This window comes from Myotis davidii, unplaced genomic scaffold (genome assembly GCF_000327345.1).
Source record: "Myotis davidii unplaced genomic scaffold, ASM32734v1 scaffold76, whole genome shotgun sequence".
Classification (NCBI taxonomy): domain Eukaryota; kingdom Metazoa; phylum Chordata; class Mammalia; order Chiroptera; family Vespertilionidae; genus Myotis; species Myotis davidii.
In genome coordinates, this window is record NW_006288892.1 from 254,472 (window position 1) to 272,715 (window position 18,244).

An 18,244-nucleotide genomic window follows, 5' to 3' on the forward strand; every position below is an offset into this window, starting at 1 on the left:
AGGCCGATGCTCTATCCACTGAGCCAAACCTGTTAGGGCAATTAATTCCCTTTTAATGTGCATGAATTTTGTGCACCAGGCTACTAGTATCTATATAAGACATAGCTCTTGTCCTCAAAGATGTTATAGTGAATTTGGAGTGATAGTATATGTACACAAAACCAGATACTACCAATGATGAAAACTGAACTAAATGTCGTATAAGCATAATAATCTGCTCTGAGAAGAGTCAGCTGTGATCAAACATGAAATAAGTACAAGATCTGGAATAATCATTACCCAAGAGAATGTAATAAGCATTTTTACTTTTTAAACTCTCTATATTTATTTATAATATACTAGAGGCCAGTGCACAAAATTTGTGCACTCAGGGGAGGGGCGGTGGGAATCCTTCAGCCCAGCCTGCATCCTGTCACAGTCCAGGAGCCCTTGGGGGATATCTGACTGCCACAAAGGTGGGAGAGGCTCCCACCACCACTGCTGTGCTTGCCACTCGTGAGCCCAGCTTCTCATGCTCCCCCTATGGGCGTGCACTGACCACCTGGGGGCAACTCCTGCATTGAGCTTCTGCCCCCTGGTGGTCAGTGGGCATTATAGAGACTGGTCATTCTGCCATTTGGTCAATTTGCATATTAGCCTTTTATTATATAGGATGTAAGCACATATAACTTATATATAATACTAGAGGCCTAGTGCATGGATTTGCACACATCGAAAGAAAATTAATTAGAAGGTGGCTGGCAGGACAGCACTGGGGCTCAAAGGCATCTGCAGAGTAAACAGTGTCCCTCTGGCAGGTGGGGTCCCTCGGCCCAGCCTGCAGCAATCGGGCCAAAACCGGCAGTCTAACATCCCCTGAGGGGTCCTGTAGTGTGAGAGGGCACTCTGTAGAGTTGCTGTTGCTTGGTAGCTCCTGTGTTGAGCATCTGCCCCCTGGTGGTCAGTGCACTTCATATCTACCGGTCAGATGGTCAAATGGTCAGGCAGTTGCTTAGGCTTTTATATATATATAGCTATTTATTTTATATATCTATCTTTATTCCTATTTATCTATCTACCTATCTATCTGTCTATATCTTGTATGTAGAATGCTTATAATCCAGGTTCAGTTTTGAAATACACACTTTCTAGTTCTCAGAAAATCCTCAATCACCCTTGCCCATTAACATCAGGTAGTGGTTCCAACTTAATTATTCTAAGACAAAAGGTTTATAAATATAACACTCTGTATGCATATAGCAACGTGCATGCAGGAAATGAAGTGGCTATTCATTAATTAAAAATCCTTTGACAAGCAAGATATAAAGAGTCAATAAAGAAAGCTTAGAAAAAAGGAAAGGCTTTCTACTGGCATTACTTTGCAAACCTATCACAATATCTGTATATAAGAGTCAGGTTTGGAACTGTAATGAAATTTCTTGGAAGGTACACATCTTTTAGAATAAAGGTTCAGGCCGATTTCAAAATCTCAAATGATTGTTTTCCAAAGTAAAACAAAAACAAAGCAAGCAAAGTCATTTTCTTCATGGTAGAATGAAAACTTTAGTTTATATGAAATAAATTAAAACAATATAAAAATAAATTTCAACTTTCTTATAAGTAATCATGTTTCTCCAATATAGACAGTACAAACATTGGTACCACATCAGTTTTCAAAAGTAAATAATAAATATAATAAAGCACCTATTTGTCATAATTTATTTCTTTCAAATATTAACTGTACATAGGAATGTCAGGTAAATTATTCATTAAAACATGAGGATAAATGGTCTGCTGAGTTATAATTGTCAGATAATATATTGAAAGAAATAAAAAAGAAGATACATATTACCATAAACAATTAAGTTATATATTAAAAATATACTTATTTTTTTGTTTGGCTTCAATTTTCTAAACTCTAATACACATTAACAAAGGCCATCTTTATTGGGGAATAATAACTCTTTTTGTGTATTTTTTTGTATCTCTGTCTCTTGAAAATTTAATTTAAAATAAAAAATATATATGAATAAATATATTAGTCATCTCTGTTATAAGAAAAATGACCCCAGAATTTTAAGTGGCTTTTGCTTACTATTTCTTAGTCATGTCAAGTGTTGGAAGCTGAGTTTCTTGTGGGTCTTCTCCATGAAACTTAACATTCTGGACTAATGGAGCACTTCTTATTTGGGGCGTGTATCCTCATGGCAGAGAGAACTGGCAAAAACATACAATGGCTTACCAAGTTTCTACCACACGGGCCTTCTAACTGCCTGCTCACCATCATTCCTAAGGCAACTTCCATGACCAAGCCCAGCTTCTGGAGCCCACAGTCAGCACGGATGTCACATGGCAATGAGTGGGTACTGGAAACAGTACGGATACTCAGTGAAATAACAGCACCTACCAGAGAGTATAACTATTCCATTCTGAAGGAATTTCTAGACTGAGTAAAGTGTGTTGATCATAAAGGGAATTTTTAAAAAAATGCATGTATATATTTTTTAATATGATGTAAAATGTATCTAGCAAGAATAAAAACCTAAAATTCTGGCCCGTTAGCTCACTCAAGTTGGTTAGAGCAGTGGTCGGCAAACTCATTAGTCAACAGAGCCAAATATCAACAGTACAATTGAAATTTCATTTGAGAGCCAAATTTTTTAAACTTAAACTATATAGGTAGGTACATTGTTATTAACTTAAGTAGGGTACTCCTAAGGCTTAAGAAGAGCCACACTCAAGGGGGCAAAGAGCTGCATGTGGCTCACGAGCCACAGTTTGCCGATCATGGGGTTAGAGCATCATCTCCATGTGCCAATGTTGAGGGTTCAATCTCCAGCTAGGGCACGTACAAGAAGCAACCAATGGGCACTTAAATAAGTGGACTGACAAATCAATGTTTCTCTCTCTAAAAATTAATTAATAGAAATAAAAAAATAAAACAGTACACACTCTTAGAAGGGAATGAAGACACATGGCAGTGAGACAGAGCTGGGTGCCCAGGTCCCACTGAAGAAACCCCAGCACCATAGATGGCAGAGAACAGCCGCCCTCCCCACTAGAGAGAGCCACCGTGCTGCCTTTTCCTCCCCATCATAGATGTGCTCATCAACCTTAAGGAAGGTGCTCAAAGGCCACGGTCCAGCCTGACACCTGAAATACATAGGAAACACGACCACACGTGTGTAAGCTCCAAGCCACAGGAGGCCAAAGAAGGCAATGTTTGATATGAAGAAGGTATAAGCGCTTGTTAAAATGGAAAGTGAGAAACACCTAAATAAACTCACCAATGTTCTTAAAGTTCTCTTATTTACTGCATATGGGGAAGATCCATGTCTTCATGCTTGTGCAGCAGGTATAGCTAAGAGATGTGGACTTAGAATTAAATGATAAAAGAGGCATAATTATAAACTTGGAAATAATTTGAATACTTTTTAAACTACTTAGAATGTGAAAACTGTTGTGATTTTCAAGTTAGAGCCGGCAGACTCAAGTCAGAACCTTGAAAAAAGTTGTATCAAAGTATAAAAGAAAAAGAAAAAAAAGATGAGAGGAATGAAAATACATAAAATTTTTATTCTTTTTTTTTTTAAATCCTGCACTCATTAAAGGTAAGCTTTGCTTAAATACGATGCACAGGAAGAACAGACAAATTTGATGTTGCCCTCTTTGTTTTAGGAGTGTCAAGCTGCAATGAGGAGCTTCAAAGCCTTCCATTGCATTCTTATCATAAACTATCTCATTTTTAAGTGGTTTATACCCTGTCATAAGATTTCACTCTGAAATGAGAACATAAGGTTTAAGGAGAAGCAATATTTTCATAAACGTTTAAAGATATTCCAGGCCCTGTCCAATGTGGCTAATTGGTTGGGTGTCATCCTGGGCACCAAAAGGTTGCCCTTTCATTTTCTGGTCGGGGCACATGTGCAGGTTGTGGGCTTGATCACCAGTAGGAGGCATAGGAGAGGCAGTCGATTGATGTTTCCCTCTCCCTTCCCCTTTCTCTAAAATCAACAAAAACATATTTTTAAAAAAAAAATCAAAATTTTAAAGATATTCCAGGCCATTTTAGATACAAATAAATTAGTAACTGAAAGATTGACAACTATGATTGAATTCCTTTGGGAAATCCTATGGTCTCCAGAGAAGCAGGAGAAAGTGTTTGACTTCACAACATTTTATACCAAATGGAAGTTCTGCTTTACACTTTCATGAGTCCATACAACACCATCCGTTTTCTCCCCAAGACTTATTCCTCAAAGATTAGCAGGGATCTGTTTAAAACTAAGTTATTTGGGGATTGGCTCTTCTGCCTCGCAGAATAGAATTTTATCAGATTGCTCTATCCTGGCAATTATGTCCAAGAGCAGCTCACAGGCCAATAAAACAAGGTTGGCAGGCCACAATGAGAGCTAATATTTTTAATCTCAGTCCATGTTATGTCAGGGATAATATATGAGCATCAATATTTTTAGGGATCTGCCCAACAGCAAAGCAAAGCAAAGAATAATAAATATTATTATTAATTTATTAAATTTATATGTCAATTAAATTTATATGTCAAATATATAGTCTGTAGCTAAACTGAACTCCCCAACTGAGCCATATTAGACGTTTGCATTCTTGCTCATCCTTAAGAACACAGATGAGCGAATGATGGCAATAAATCGAAGTATTTGATATCAGTGAGACAACCTCTTACTCTGTCTTCTGGTCATTGTCAGCAAACCTTGAATACATCTTCAGTAAATGCTATACAAAAAAGGTAAGAGTGAACATACATAGGAAACGATCCAGATGTAGTTTCAGCTCCTATGCTGCTATTATTAGTTGAATGTTGGGGTTTTGTTGGGGTTTCTTTTCCTGGTTTATCTTTTTAAACCTTGATTTCTTCCTCTATAAAATAGGATTATTGAACAGGATTCTAAGTATTTTAAGCTCTAAAAATATCAGTTACCATACTTCTAGATGTTATTTCCTCCAGGAATTAGATATACAGGAGGAACTATCACGTTTTCACAACAGAGGTATTGTGAAATTGCATTTCTTCATTTGTAAATTGACCTATTATAAATGAAGTAATTGGACATAGATCTATATAATTGCAATCATTAAAAGTTTTTCCTGGATCCATCTCATTGTGCTCAATAATCCCTTATTTGTTCAGAGGTGCATTGCCATAGTATTTTGCACATAGGATGAGCTCAGAATATGTGCTGAATACATAAGACATTAAAGAAATGAATGAACCCAGGCCCTTGCAGAATATTGTCTTTATTTGGCATCTGTAAAAACCAGGAGAGAGAGCTTACCCATAGCAATTTAATGAAAAGGAGATCTGAGGCCACCAAATTGTACTTTTTGTTAAACTGTGTTGTTTACAGACCCTACTCAGGATAGGTGGCTTAGCATGAACTACCCAGATACCTTATGTCCCGAGACACTCTGATCTTGACATTCCTACTGACCTTGTGTGGCCCTGGCACCACATGCCACATGGCCACCATGGAGGTGCTATGGGAAATGAGAAATCCTGGAGGCAAAATCTGTTTGCAGGTGCAAAGGAATGGATGCCTCTTACCTGTCCACAGCAGGATCTCTGTGCAAGTAAAAATACTACTAATGCTTACCTAAAATCTGCTCTCCTTTTGGAAGGCACCTATTACTGACATCCAGTCATAAACAACACTTCCTATTTCACTCTGATCAAAAAGTTCAAGAGACGAAACCTACTGTTCTCTTCTGTTTGAATGACAATCCACTTTTTATTTCTTGATCAGGAAATATATGAAGGCAACACATTAAGCTCTTGTTGCCTTGTCTCACGTCCACTGTCTTCAGAGTCATACATGTATTTATCATGTCTCAATACATAAAAAAGAGGAAAGAGAAAAAGAAAGAAAAACTAAAAGAGAGAGAAAAAATTCTCTGTTTCAAATAATGAGCATAGCACCTTTTTGCCTCAGGCCTTCATACACAATTTAGCTAGGAAGCCAGGGTAGATCATGATTTAGCTTTTGACATCTCCTGCCTTCAGGCCAGGAGAGACTAATACCGATTTCTGACTCTGAGCACGCCACAGGAAAAAAAGTGAGAGAGAGAGAGGCCTTTTATTGACTAAATGATAAAGAGGTTTGTAATGATAAATAACAGTCATTTTATTGTGGAATTCCCCAGAAAAGATGCATTCTGCAGTATCTAAAGGAGCCTAAAAGCTAAGGTTGGTTCCCTATGGAGCCGAACCTGTTAAACTCCAATTTTTACAGCCGGGGATAGGGTCGCAAATTGCGGGGACCTCTGGCTATTGAAGCCGCACACACACACACTACACATTCCTGGTTGCAGTCTGCTCCTTGGTTCAAGGAAAACCCCACAGGCTGCATCCCAGGATGACTAGGGGAGGGTGTGTCTGTCTGTCAGTCTGTTACCTGTCTGTCTGCAGCACCTTCTCCTGGCTGCACACACTCAGGTTCTGAGGCAGTGCAGTGCCTCTTTGCTCAGGCTGCTGGAGGAATCGCTGCCAGTTTTGATCGATAGTTTAATTGTAAACTTTGGGAACAATAATGGATAATTTAGCTTGAACTGTCCATTATGAGCAGTGTTGTCTAGGAGAAAGCCTTCAAAATTAAACAAGAGTTGGGCCACATTATTGCATTTGTACAACTCACCCAGAGTTAAATAAATTCCCTTTACAAATGCTGTCTTGGCATTCTATGGAGTTCAATAAACATAGACCCAGGCACAGAAGGAGAATGGAAAATAGCAAAATAGACCACAGTTAAAACTATTTACCTACTCAATTCTTCTGAAATTTATTATTACGATAATTTTTAAGTACTCTTTAAATAATAAAAAATCAAAATAAGTGGCTGAATTATGTTTAATGGAAATTGAAGTCAATAAAATTAACAAAAGGTGGATGTAAGTTAACTTAGAAAAAAATCCTAAAATATCTATAGCATTGATAACTACCACAGAACAGACTTCTTGGAGAAATGTGTAAGATCATTTGGACATCAGCTATTTCTTCATAAAGAAACTATATGTTAAAAAAAATAAGATAGCAAGGGGATTATTTAGTTACTTCCAGAGTTTAAAACTAGGATCCCCAAATCACATGTTTATTCTGGAGATTCAGCCATCTCTTTACATGTGGGTGACAGGGACGGGAGGGTAGAGGAGGCTCAGTTCCAAAGTTCAGTGGGGATTTATCTCGGTGTCTCACAGGAGCATTTTCCCCAAGGAAAATCAAGAGATTGAAAAAAATCGAGTATGCAGAATAGAAGGACTCAATAATGTAGGAAAAAAGAAAGGGGGCTCTGGAGACACCGGGGTCCATGTGTCAGCTCCAGGGTCACCAACTGCATGACTCTGGCAAGCAACTTAGCCTGTCTGTGCCTCAGCTAACCCAGAATAAGAGTACTTAGTGCATGTGGTCATCAGGAGCATTAAATACATTAAAACATGAAAAGCACATAGAACAGTAGAAGGCACATAATAACTGCTGACTTGAAGAATAAATATTATTCCTAAAGTGATGAGCTGAAAGTTTTCAACAATTTATTTTTTAAAATCTTTGTATTTTGTCCTGGCCAGGTGGCTCATAGTCTGGTACACCAAAAGGTTGCTAGTTGATTCCAGTCAGGGCACATACCGGAGTTTTGGGTTGGATCCGGATCCCAGCTTGGGGCACATACAAGAGGCACCAAATGATGTTTCTCTCTCACATCCATTTCTCTCTCGCTCTCTCTCTCCTCCTCTTCTTCCTCCTCTTCCTCCCCCTCCACTGCTGCCACCTCCTCCTCCTCCGCCGCCTCCTCTCTCTAAAATCAATGAAAAACATATTCTCGAGTGAAGAATAAATAAATAAATAAATAAATAAATAAATAAATAAATATCTCTATTTCTGATCACAAAGATTATGTCCTCCCTTTGGTGTGGGTGAAGGAGAAATTTTCTTTTGACATATTTCCATGTTTTAACCATACTGATGCTCACCTCTTCTACTGAAGCCAACATTCTAAGTTGTTACAAGATAGGAAGTAAGAGTGTTAATGGTTTGTCTTGTACAAGGCACTCCATGTCATTCTTGTGGTTCAGTAATGTCACATTGACTAGTGTGATAGTAAAATTACCTTGTTGGTAAGTGCTAAACTTAAGTCTCCACAGGCCCCCAGCTCCTACATTCTCCCTGCTTAACCAGCTCTGATCCACAGACACCTGCCTTCACACTCAGGGCAGCTTCCAGATCCCTGGATCAATGCCAAGGTGAGGAATCCATATTTAAGAGGCTTTGTGCACTCTGGTTATGAACAAGGGCTCCAGAAACACGTGGACCTTCCTGGGTTCCAGCTTGACTAGCTGTGTGACCTTGGTCATGTACTTTACTACTGTGAAGTCCAGTTTCCTCACTTATAAATGAAGGATAATGATGACTACCTCTCAGTACTGTAGTAAGTATTCAAAAGCAATCAAGTAGATGAAACATGAAGTTAAAAATAGCAATTGGTTATTGTTATGATTAGAATTATATCTTTAATCAATAAAGTTTTGTTTTAGCTAGACTCTGAGGCAATGTTCTATTATAAGGTTGTGCATTGTTCCTGGGTTCGAATTCACGCCCTGCTCTTTGTTTCTCCTAATGGGGCTTGTGCCTGTGTCCATATTCTAGAGTTCCTAAACTGGCTCTATGTCCAATGTATTATTGAGAAAAGCAGAGTAGAGTTCACATCACTAGTACCCTGCGAATCTATGTCATAGATAACTAATAATAAGATAAAGGAAACTTCTGTTGCAATTTTAGTGCCTGAATAAATAAAGGTGGGGATGCTTGGCTCTCACTGGTCAAAATACACAGGAAGATGAGGCTCCAAGTGTGAAGTGGCACCATAAAATTGAATTATGTGCAGAAGAGGGTCACCAAAATGGGAAAGGGTTTGGGAACCACACTATATAAGGAGCCATTATAAGGAAAAATAAGAGGAAATCTGGGGGCCCGGGGAGGGGGGCGGGGAGAGTTAATAGCTATCTTAAAGAGCTGTGATGGGAATTTAGATAGATGTAACTATAGTCTGAACTAATATCAATAGAAAGAAGGAGATCTCTTCAACACTGAGAGAATGAGCACCCCTAAAAATGTCTGCCCCAGAGCTAAGAGACAGTACCTTTCCTGGAGATTGCCTGCTGTGCCAGCACATGGGCTGGTGTGGAGACTCTTATTTTAAGGAGAAGAATGGGATTAGATGACCCCAAATGCCAGTGTAACTCTCAGACTTTATGATCTGATCATGCTTCAGGGAATTAATGCCTTAGAGAGCTTTGCCGAGTTTGGGAGGTAGTACTATATAATGGATTTGACATCTAAGGGCAGGAAGCGTGCAAATATCCCATGCATTTCTCAGAGCCCCTGTGACAGGCTCAGGTACAGACGTGTTTTTTTTTTTTTTTTTTCCTGGACCATCACAAGGCGAAGTAGGCAAAGTGACAGCAGTGTGCATGGATAATCAAAGGAAGAACTCCTGACTCTAAAATGTTTCTCTATCCCTGGCAACTGTGCTCACAAAACATTATAATTTTATTAAAATTTGCATCAAAAAATATCTCACTGTGAAGAGTATGTAGGTAGAATAGTATTCAATTAATTCTGTAAAAGATTTTCAATACTCTCCTAACTTGAGTACTCTTAAGAAAAACCTCCTTTGCTCTATTTGAGATCTTTACTCATATACTTATTTTTCTTCATTCCCCAAAGCTCTCTTTCTATGTTATTTAAGGACATGAATCTTCCCCTAGACACAGAGATATCAAATACCTTCCGTAACCAGATTTAATCGTAGACATCCTCTTCCCTTCTTCCCTTTATACACATATGATTTAGCTTCACCCACACAGGAGCTCAGGTTGGACAAGCTATTTTTTGCATTATTATTGACAAATATTTACTTGTTATTACAATAGACGATGGCAATAAGTTATTTGCTATTGACCAAATGTTGACAGTACCATAAAAAATTTTAACATGAACTGATATGGGAGTAGATGATCATGCAGTCATTTCTCCTAAACAGTACCCCTGGGTGTCTAGATCCTCTTTTCCCAGAATAAAAATCCCTCCAGGGATTCGAGATGAAGGACCATTACTAACAAGATATAATCACTCTGTAAAGTTTTTATGAAATTGTATTAAAAATGCATGTAAAATCGGAATGTTTGCAAACAGGCCTTGCCGTTCCTGATTTTTACGAGACAGCAAATTAAGGTGCTCACTGTAGGAATGTTTGCTAAAAATACTTCTACTTGGCCTCCTTACTTGGGTGACTGACACATACATGAATCTAGTAAATTAAATCCTGTGGTCAAAAGTCTTCAAACTGCATTCAACCAAACAGTGGCCTGTGAGAATTCTCAAAAGAGCCAGGCAATGCGGTTTGGGGGTTAAATAAATGTCTTGGCTTTCGTTTATAAATGCTGTGCTTCTCCTTCTTAAGGTGGGAATCTTGAAAATCTGTTGATTTTTTTTTTGGTTTGTTTTCAATGGTGAGTTAAAATTGCCAACTCGTTCAAGATCAATTGGCTTCATAATTAATTGTGTTTAATTAAGGCAGACATCTTAGACAATTTTTTCACTTCTCCCTTTTTCTCTGGAACTTTAATTCTATGAACAGTTCCTCACAGCTACAAAAGCCTTCATATCTGGAGATTCCCCAGAATAAATGTCTGCACAGGTCGCAGTGGGACGTTCTCATGGACTCCTTTGTTTCTCTCACTGAGAGACCATAGAAATTTGTCCTCATCCTAGTCATGGGTATTGCATCTGAGAGAAAAAAAAAAGCAAGGCTTTTGATATGTTAATTTTAGTTCCTTTTTAACAGAATATCTTTCTGCTAGAGATCATTTTGCCCAGGTGCCAAATATTTTATATTCATTTTGCTCAAAAACCAGTATGTTATAAATAATATGCCATTTAATGGAGACCCATTGGATATTGTAACTTAGAAAAATAAGTTACCAAGATACTGAAGTTCTGTGTGTTCTATTTTAAGCCCTTTGTTGGCATTTCTCACTCTAGTGGGGATAGAAGGAATATATTTCACTCAGACATACATACTTCCCAAAAGTATATAATGCCATGCCCCATTGAAGTTTGGACAAAGTTTGACTAAGCAAGATTTGTCCATGGCCTTATTCATTTTCTTTTTATGTATCATTTTATACTTCTTGAGCATCATTTCTCCTTCCTGCATTCTCTAAATATCTACCCTTCCCTCCTATTTGGTAATTTTTTCTCTCATTTTTCTTTTCTTCTTTCCAGACTATTTGGGATTGTCAGGGCACAGCAAGAGTATAGCATGAGCACTGGTGCTCTGAGTCCGTATATCCTTCCGAATCCTACTAATGACTATGCCAGCTGTCAGGGCAAGTTCCTCCTCAAACCCTGCTGGCTACACTAACTGTTGAGTCCAAGCCCCTCTGCCATGGACTTGATCTTCTTGGATGCCAGGTATTGCATCTGAAGGCAGAGAAGCCATGAGAAGTCGTGGGTGTATAAGAATGAGTCTTTATTTTAGGAGCCAGTGGCATATAGCCATCAAACAAAACAGTTCTCCAAGCAGTCCATACAACAGGCAGCCGCACACCAGCTGGTGAACAAAATACATCTTTCCCGTAAAAGCAGGATTAGCCTCTGTACTCACAGCTAATATCTGTGCAGCTACATGCTGCCCCTAGACTCACTGTCTCACATAGTAGCAGCACCTGAGCTCTCCGTTCTTGCCTCTCTGGCCTCTCCCCTCTCCCCAGCCTTTCCGGTACTCCTCTCACAGCAGCAGCAGCAGCAGTACACTGGTTGGTCAGTACTATGTATTATACCACTTAGACAAAAGAGGCCTTGTGCCAATAATAACATCATATCTTTGGTTTATTGAAGGACACAATGTACCATGTGTCCTTTCACCTGTGTATGGCATCTTAGCCTTGAACATTCTGATTAAGATTCCCATATTCAGAGTGGCCTTGGCCATCTGGCGTACTATCAACAAGGCCTCTATGTTCTAATTAGTCTTGGCTGTCTGGTGACTCTGGCATGGTTCCTGCAGGGATATGTCAAGAAAGCTATAGGATCTCTCTCCAGAAAATGCACCTGTTCCGAAATTTTCTGGACTTGATAATTTCTCTATTATTTTCATTTTCTTGTTTCCAGAAAACTTAGAATATTTCAAGAAAGCTATAGATTCCCTCCCCATAAAATGCACATACCCACAAATCCTGTTGAAAACTTTGGGATGTTTACAAACACCTGTACCAGATACATCTTGATGACCTAAAAACCTATATTCTCAACTGAAAGATTAAAAGTCTGCTATGAAATACCCTCCTAAAATTACTTTCAAAATTTAATTACTGCTTAATGGAGCATCACAGAGATCACATGAGTAACATTCAAGGGTTTCCCAGGAACCCTAAAAAAATATATATATAATACAGAGTATTCAGTTCCAAAACTGTCCTGGGTTCTAATGGACTGATTTTTTAGTTGATAAAGCATGAGATAGAAGCTAATATAACTTAAAAGATTAATTTCATTTCATTTATTGAATGGTTACTGTGTGCTGAGTTGTGGAGAAATGTGGGTAATGTGGCCTTTCTCTCTTAAGGACCTTTATTTTATTTCAAATATGTTTTTATTAATTTTAGAAAGAGAGGGAGGGGGAGGGAGAGAAAAAGATAGAAATATCAATGATGAGAGAGAATTATTAATTGGCTGGCCTTACTGGTGTTTGATCCTGCAACCAGGTATATGCCATGACTAGGAATCCAACTGTGACCTCCTGGTTCATGGTCAAAGCTTAATCACTGAGCAATACTAGCCAGACTCATAGGGGCCTTAATCTATAGTGGTGCTTGATGAGTCAGGTAATTCTTGCTGCATGTTGGAAGGTCTTTGATAGGGATGTTTTGGGAACACTGGTGGACCCAGAAGGGCTCAGGGATGGCTCACTATGTGTGAAGTATCATTAAAAGTTAGCCTGGCACTCTATATTGAATGTTTGTGTCCCCCCAAATGTCATGTTAAATCCTAAGGCCCAATGTGATAGTATTAGGAGGTAGAGTCTTTAGGAGATAATTATATCATAAAGGTAGAGCCCATAAGGTTGTGAGCTCTCTCACTCCTTCTGCTGTGTGAAAACACAGTAGGAAGATGACTATCTTCAACTGGAAGCTCTCACAGACACTAAATATACCAGCATCTTAATCTTGGACTTCCAGTCCTTCTAAATGGTCAGGAATAAATCTTTGTTGTTTATGAGCCATTCAGCCTACAGTAGTCTGTTATAGCAGTCCAAACGAACTAAGATTACCTGGTTGAGAGGGAGTGAAGCTGTGTGTATGTGTGTGTGTGTGTGTGTGTGTGTGTGTGCACACGCGCGCGCGCACTGGGGGAGGAATGGCCTCCAGAGAGGGGGAAAATGTGCCCTTACACGGAGGTATGAAACAACACGGTGACTCAAACAGCCATGAGTAAATCGAATTACCAGAACACCACGTTTAAAGGAAATAGAGATGGAAAATAAGAGGAGATATTTTGACAGTATTTTTATTTCATATTAAGAGGCTTTAAAGTTTAAAAATATATGGCATGAAGATATTTGTAGGATTTTAAGGCAAATGGCATAATGGAATTTTCACTCTACTTGCATGTCCATGGCCATGTGGCAAATCTAAATAAAGGAGCCCGTATTGGAAACAAGCAAATGATGAAGAGACAGATGCAATACAATTACCTCCTGCTAGGAAATGTTTCTTTTGCATCATGAATCACCACAAAGGACTCTGTTCTTTATGTGATAGAAAAGACTTACAAATACAAAGAAAGTGTGTTTCTCTTTCTTCAAAGAGAGAAATTCTCTTTTGCTATCTTTAGTGTCTGCTAAAATCTTGGTCACAAGTCTTGTATTTTTTATATATTTATATGTTTAAAAGCAACTATACATCCTTGACAGAACACCTTTGATCTTTAATGCTCCATAATTTAAATAATGGCTTTCTCCCACACATAGAGACCTTTTCTGACAAGTGGCAATTACAGGATTATTCTCTCCTGCAAACATGGATTCTTTGAGCACTGCTCTGGTCTTTCTTTGTTTAATTGATAATTATATTTTTAAGATGCCTTCACTTGCTTTCTGGTAATGGATACTGGGATTTAATTTTTTTCTTCTTTTTCAAAGGTTTAATATAAAAATTTGTGCCATTCTGGGAATCCTGACCAGGAAGCAATTTATCTTCTAAAGTCCATCCAATCAGATGAATCTTCTAAATTGAACTAAATCTGAAAGTGAGAGAAAAAGGAGGGGAAGGAGGAAGAGGAGAAGGAGGATGGCTGGACACAAAAATAGCAGATTTTAATAGAAAATGTGGGGCAAAGAATTATGCCCAGTAACCATTCCAGGTAATAGACTACCAACAGCAGGGGCATTTTGAGGATATGAGACTGGTTACAGCTTTTATTTACTGACATTCCTCAGAAAAGACACATTGGCTTCAGGCCTGTGGCCAGCTTCCTTCCCTGAGACTCTGCTCATCAGGACACAGTAGGATGCTGGTTATTCTTCTATAAACAGTCCTGTTGAGTGCCCCAAAGGGCCCCTCAAATCTTTTCAAGTTACCTCTAGCCAAGATCTGAAGCATTCTCTTTTGTTTTATTTTGTTTTTTAACTTTTGATTTCGAATTGTTTATAGATTTAACAAAGTTGCAAAATAATACAAAGAGGTCTCATATACACTTACCTAGTTTTTGCCAATAGTAACAACTCATATAAGCATAGTGCCATATTCAAACCAGGAAACTAACATCAATGTGTGTGTTCTTTGTCATTCTACTACATGTGAAGAATCGTATAACCACCATGCAATCCAGAGACAGAACTCTTTTATTACCACAAAGATGCTACAGCTTTATAGTAATACCCAGTGCCACTGCCCAATATCCCTACATCTTGACAACCACTAATCTGTATTTCTATAATTTCATCATTTTTAAAATACTATATAATCTACACTAATAAAAGAGAAAGATGCAAATTGACCATACTTTCATGACACCCACCAGCCAATCAGGAGTGATTATGCAAATTAACCCAACAAAGATGGTGGGTTAATTTGCATATGCATGTGCTGAGTGGCCGCGGGTGGGATACTATGCATTCCACACCTTCCCAGCCTCTCTGGGCCTCTGGACAGCATGAGAAGGCGGAAGGTGGCTCCAGCTGGAGCGAAGGTGGTGCCGGCAGCCAGGAGAAGGAAGGCCCATTCTTGTACAAATCTTCGTGCATTGGGCCTCTAGTGTTATATAAATGGGAGCCTGCATTTATATAACCTGTTATAATTACCTCTTTCATTCAGCATAATGCCTTTGAGAGCCATCCAAATGGTTGTTGTTACTAATTCTTTATTTTTTCTTATAAATATAATTTATTTTTAAAGCAATTTCAGAACAATATTGAGCAGAAAGTATATCCTCTGCTCCCCACATATGCAAAACTTTCCCCACTATCAGTACCAAAGTGATATATTTGTTACAATCAATGAAGCTACATTGACATCATCATTACCTAAAGTCCAAAGTTGATATCAGGGTTCACACTTGGTGTTTGTACATCCTATGGATTTGGACAAATGAGTAATGAACTGTACCCACCATTTTAGAATCATATAGAATAGTTTGTACTTCACTAAGAATCCTATGTACTTTGCCAATTCATCCTTCCCTCCCCTTAATCCCTGATAACCACTGATCTTTTTTACTGTGTCCATTGTTTTGCCTTTTCCAAAATATCCTAGAGTTGGAATCATGCACTGTGTAGCTTCTTTCACCTTTTACATGTAGTAAACATGTAAAGTTCCTATTTATCTTTTCAAGCTTGCTACCTCATTTCATTTTAATGTTGAATAATATTACATTTGTTGCATGTCCTAGATTTTAAAAATGTATTCACCTACTAAAGGACATCTTGGTTTCTTCTGAGTTTGACACTTATGAATAAAGCTGCTCTAAACATCTGTGTGTAGGTTTTTGTGTGTACATAACTTTTCAACTCATTTGAATAAACACCAAGAAGCGTAATTGCTAGGTTGTATGGTGAGAATATGCTTAGTTTTGTAAGGAACAGCCAAACTTTCTTTAAAATTGGCTTTGACATTTTGCATTCCCACCAGCAATGAATGAGCGTTCCTGTTGCTCCACATACACACTGGCATTTGATGTTGTCAATCAATCTTCTGGATTCTGGTTATTCTAATCTGTATAGTGGTGTCTTATTGTTGTTTTAATTAAAAGTCCCCTGATGATGTGTGCAATTGCACAGCTTTTCATATGCTTATTTGTCATCTGTATATCTTCTTTGATGAGGTCTCTGAGATCTTTTGCCCATTTTTAAATTGGGTTGTTGGTTTTCTTATTGTAGAGTTTTAACAATTCTCTGTATATTTCAGATACAGAAATTTATTAGACATGCCTTTATTAGACATGCCTTTTGCACATATTTTTCCAAGTCTGTGGCTTCGTCTTCTCATTCTATTGACAATGTGTTTCACAGAACAGAAGTTTTTAATTTTAATGAAGTCCAGCTTATCAATTATTTCTTTTATGAGTACTCTAAGTGTTGTATCTAAAAAGTCAGAAACATGTGCAAGGTAATATAGATTTTCTCATATGTTTTCATCTTGGATTTATATAGAGTTGGATTTTATATCTAAATCTATAATCTATTTTGGATTACATTTTGGAAAGAATGTAAGGTCTGTATCTAAATGTATATTTTTGCACATGGGTGTACTGTTTTTCCTATACATTTGTTTAAAAAGGCTAACTTTTATTCATTTCATTGCCATTGCTCCTTTGTAAAGATCATTTGACTATATTTATGTGGGTCTATGTTGGGGCTCACTATTCCATTCCATTGATCTATTTGACTATTCTTTGATCAATGCCACACTGTTTTAATCACTGTAGCTTTATAGTAAGTATTGAAGTCGGGTGGTGTCCACTCTTCAACTTTATCTCCTTCAATATTGTGTCGGCTAGTCTCTTTCTTGTCTTCCCATACACAGTTGACCCTTGAACAACAGGGGTACAATCTGCCTGCACATTAAAAGCTCTATGTATAATTTAAGTCAGCCCTCCACATAGATTCCCAACCCTTGAACAAACATGGGTTTGAACTGCACCAGTCAATTGAACTGCCCTCTCAACACTTCAGGTCAAGGCTCTATAGAGGAGACATATGTTCGTATGTGCCTTGTTTCTGAGCTTAGCTGGAAAGCCTCTAGTTTCTCATCATTAAGTTTGATGTTAGCTGTAGGGTTTTTTTTTTTAATAAGCATTACTTATCAAGTTGAAGACCTAGCTATTTCTAGTTTGCTGAGAGGTTTTTTGTTTTGTTTTGTTTTTGTTTTGTTATGAATGGATATTGGATTTTGTCAAATGTCTTTTCTATATCTATTGATAGGGTCATATGATTTTTCCCTTCAACTTGTTGATATAATAGATTGCATTAATTGATTATCAGATGTTGAACTAGTGTGCATACCTAAGATAAACTCACTTGGTCAAGGTGTATAATTCCTTTTATACACTGTTATATTCTATTTGCTAATATTTTATTGAGGTTTTGCTTCTATGTTCATGATAGCTATTGGTGTGCAAGTTTTCTTATATTATACTAGAGGCCTGTTGCAGGAAGATTCCTGCAAGAATAGGGCTTCTAGTGGCTGGAGCCCAGCAGAGAGGGGAGTGAAACCAGCTGAGGCAGGCTTCGCTCCCCCTCCGAGCTGCTTCTGCTGGGTTTCCCCTCCCACTCCTAGGCGCTGTGGCGGGTTTCCTCTCCCACTCCCAGGCGCTATGGCGGGTTTCCTCTCCCACTCCCAGGCGCTATGGCGGGTTTCCTCTCCCACTCCCAGGCGCTATGGCGGGTTTCCTCTCCCACTCCCAGGCGCTATGGCGGGTTTCCTCTCCCACTCCCAGGTGCTGTGGCGGGTTTCCCCTCCTGTGCCCAGGTGCTCCTGCTGGGTTTCCCCTCCCGCTCCCAGCCCCTCCTGCTGGGTTTCCCCTCCTGGGCCCAGCCCCTCCTGCTGCATTTCCCCTCCCACTCCCAGTCCCTTCTGCTGGGTTTCCCCTCCCGGGCCGAGCCCCTCCTGCTGGGTTTCCCCTCCCGCTCCCAGGCGGTTTGGCGGGGTTCCCCTCCTGCTCCCCGGAGCTGTGGCGGGG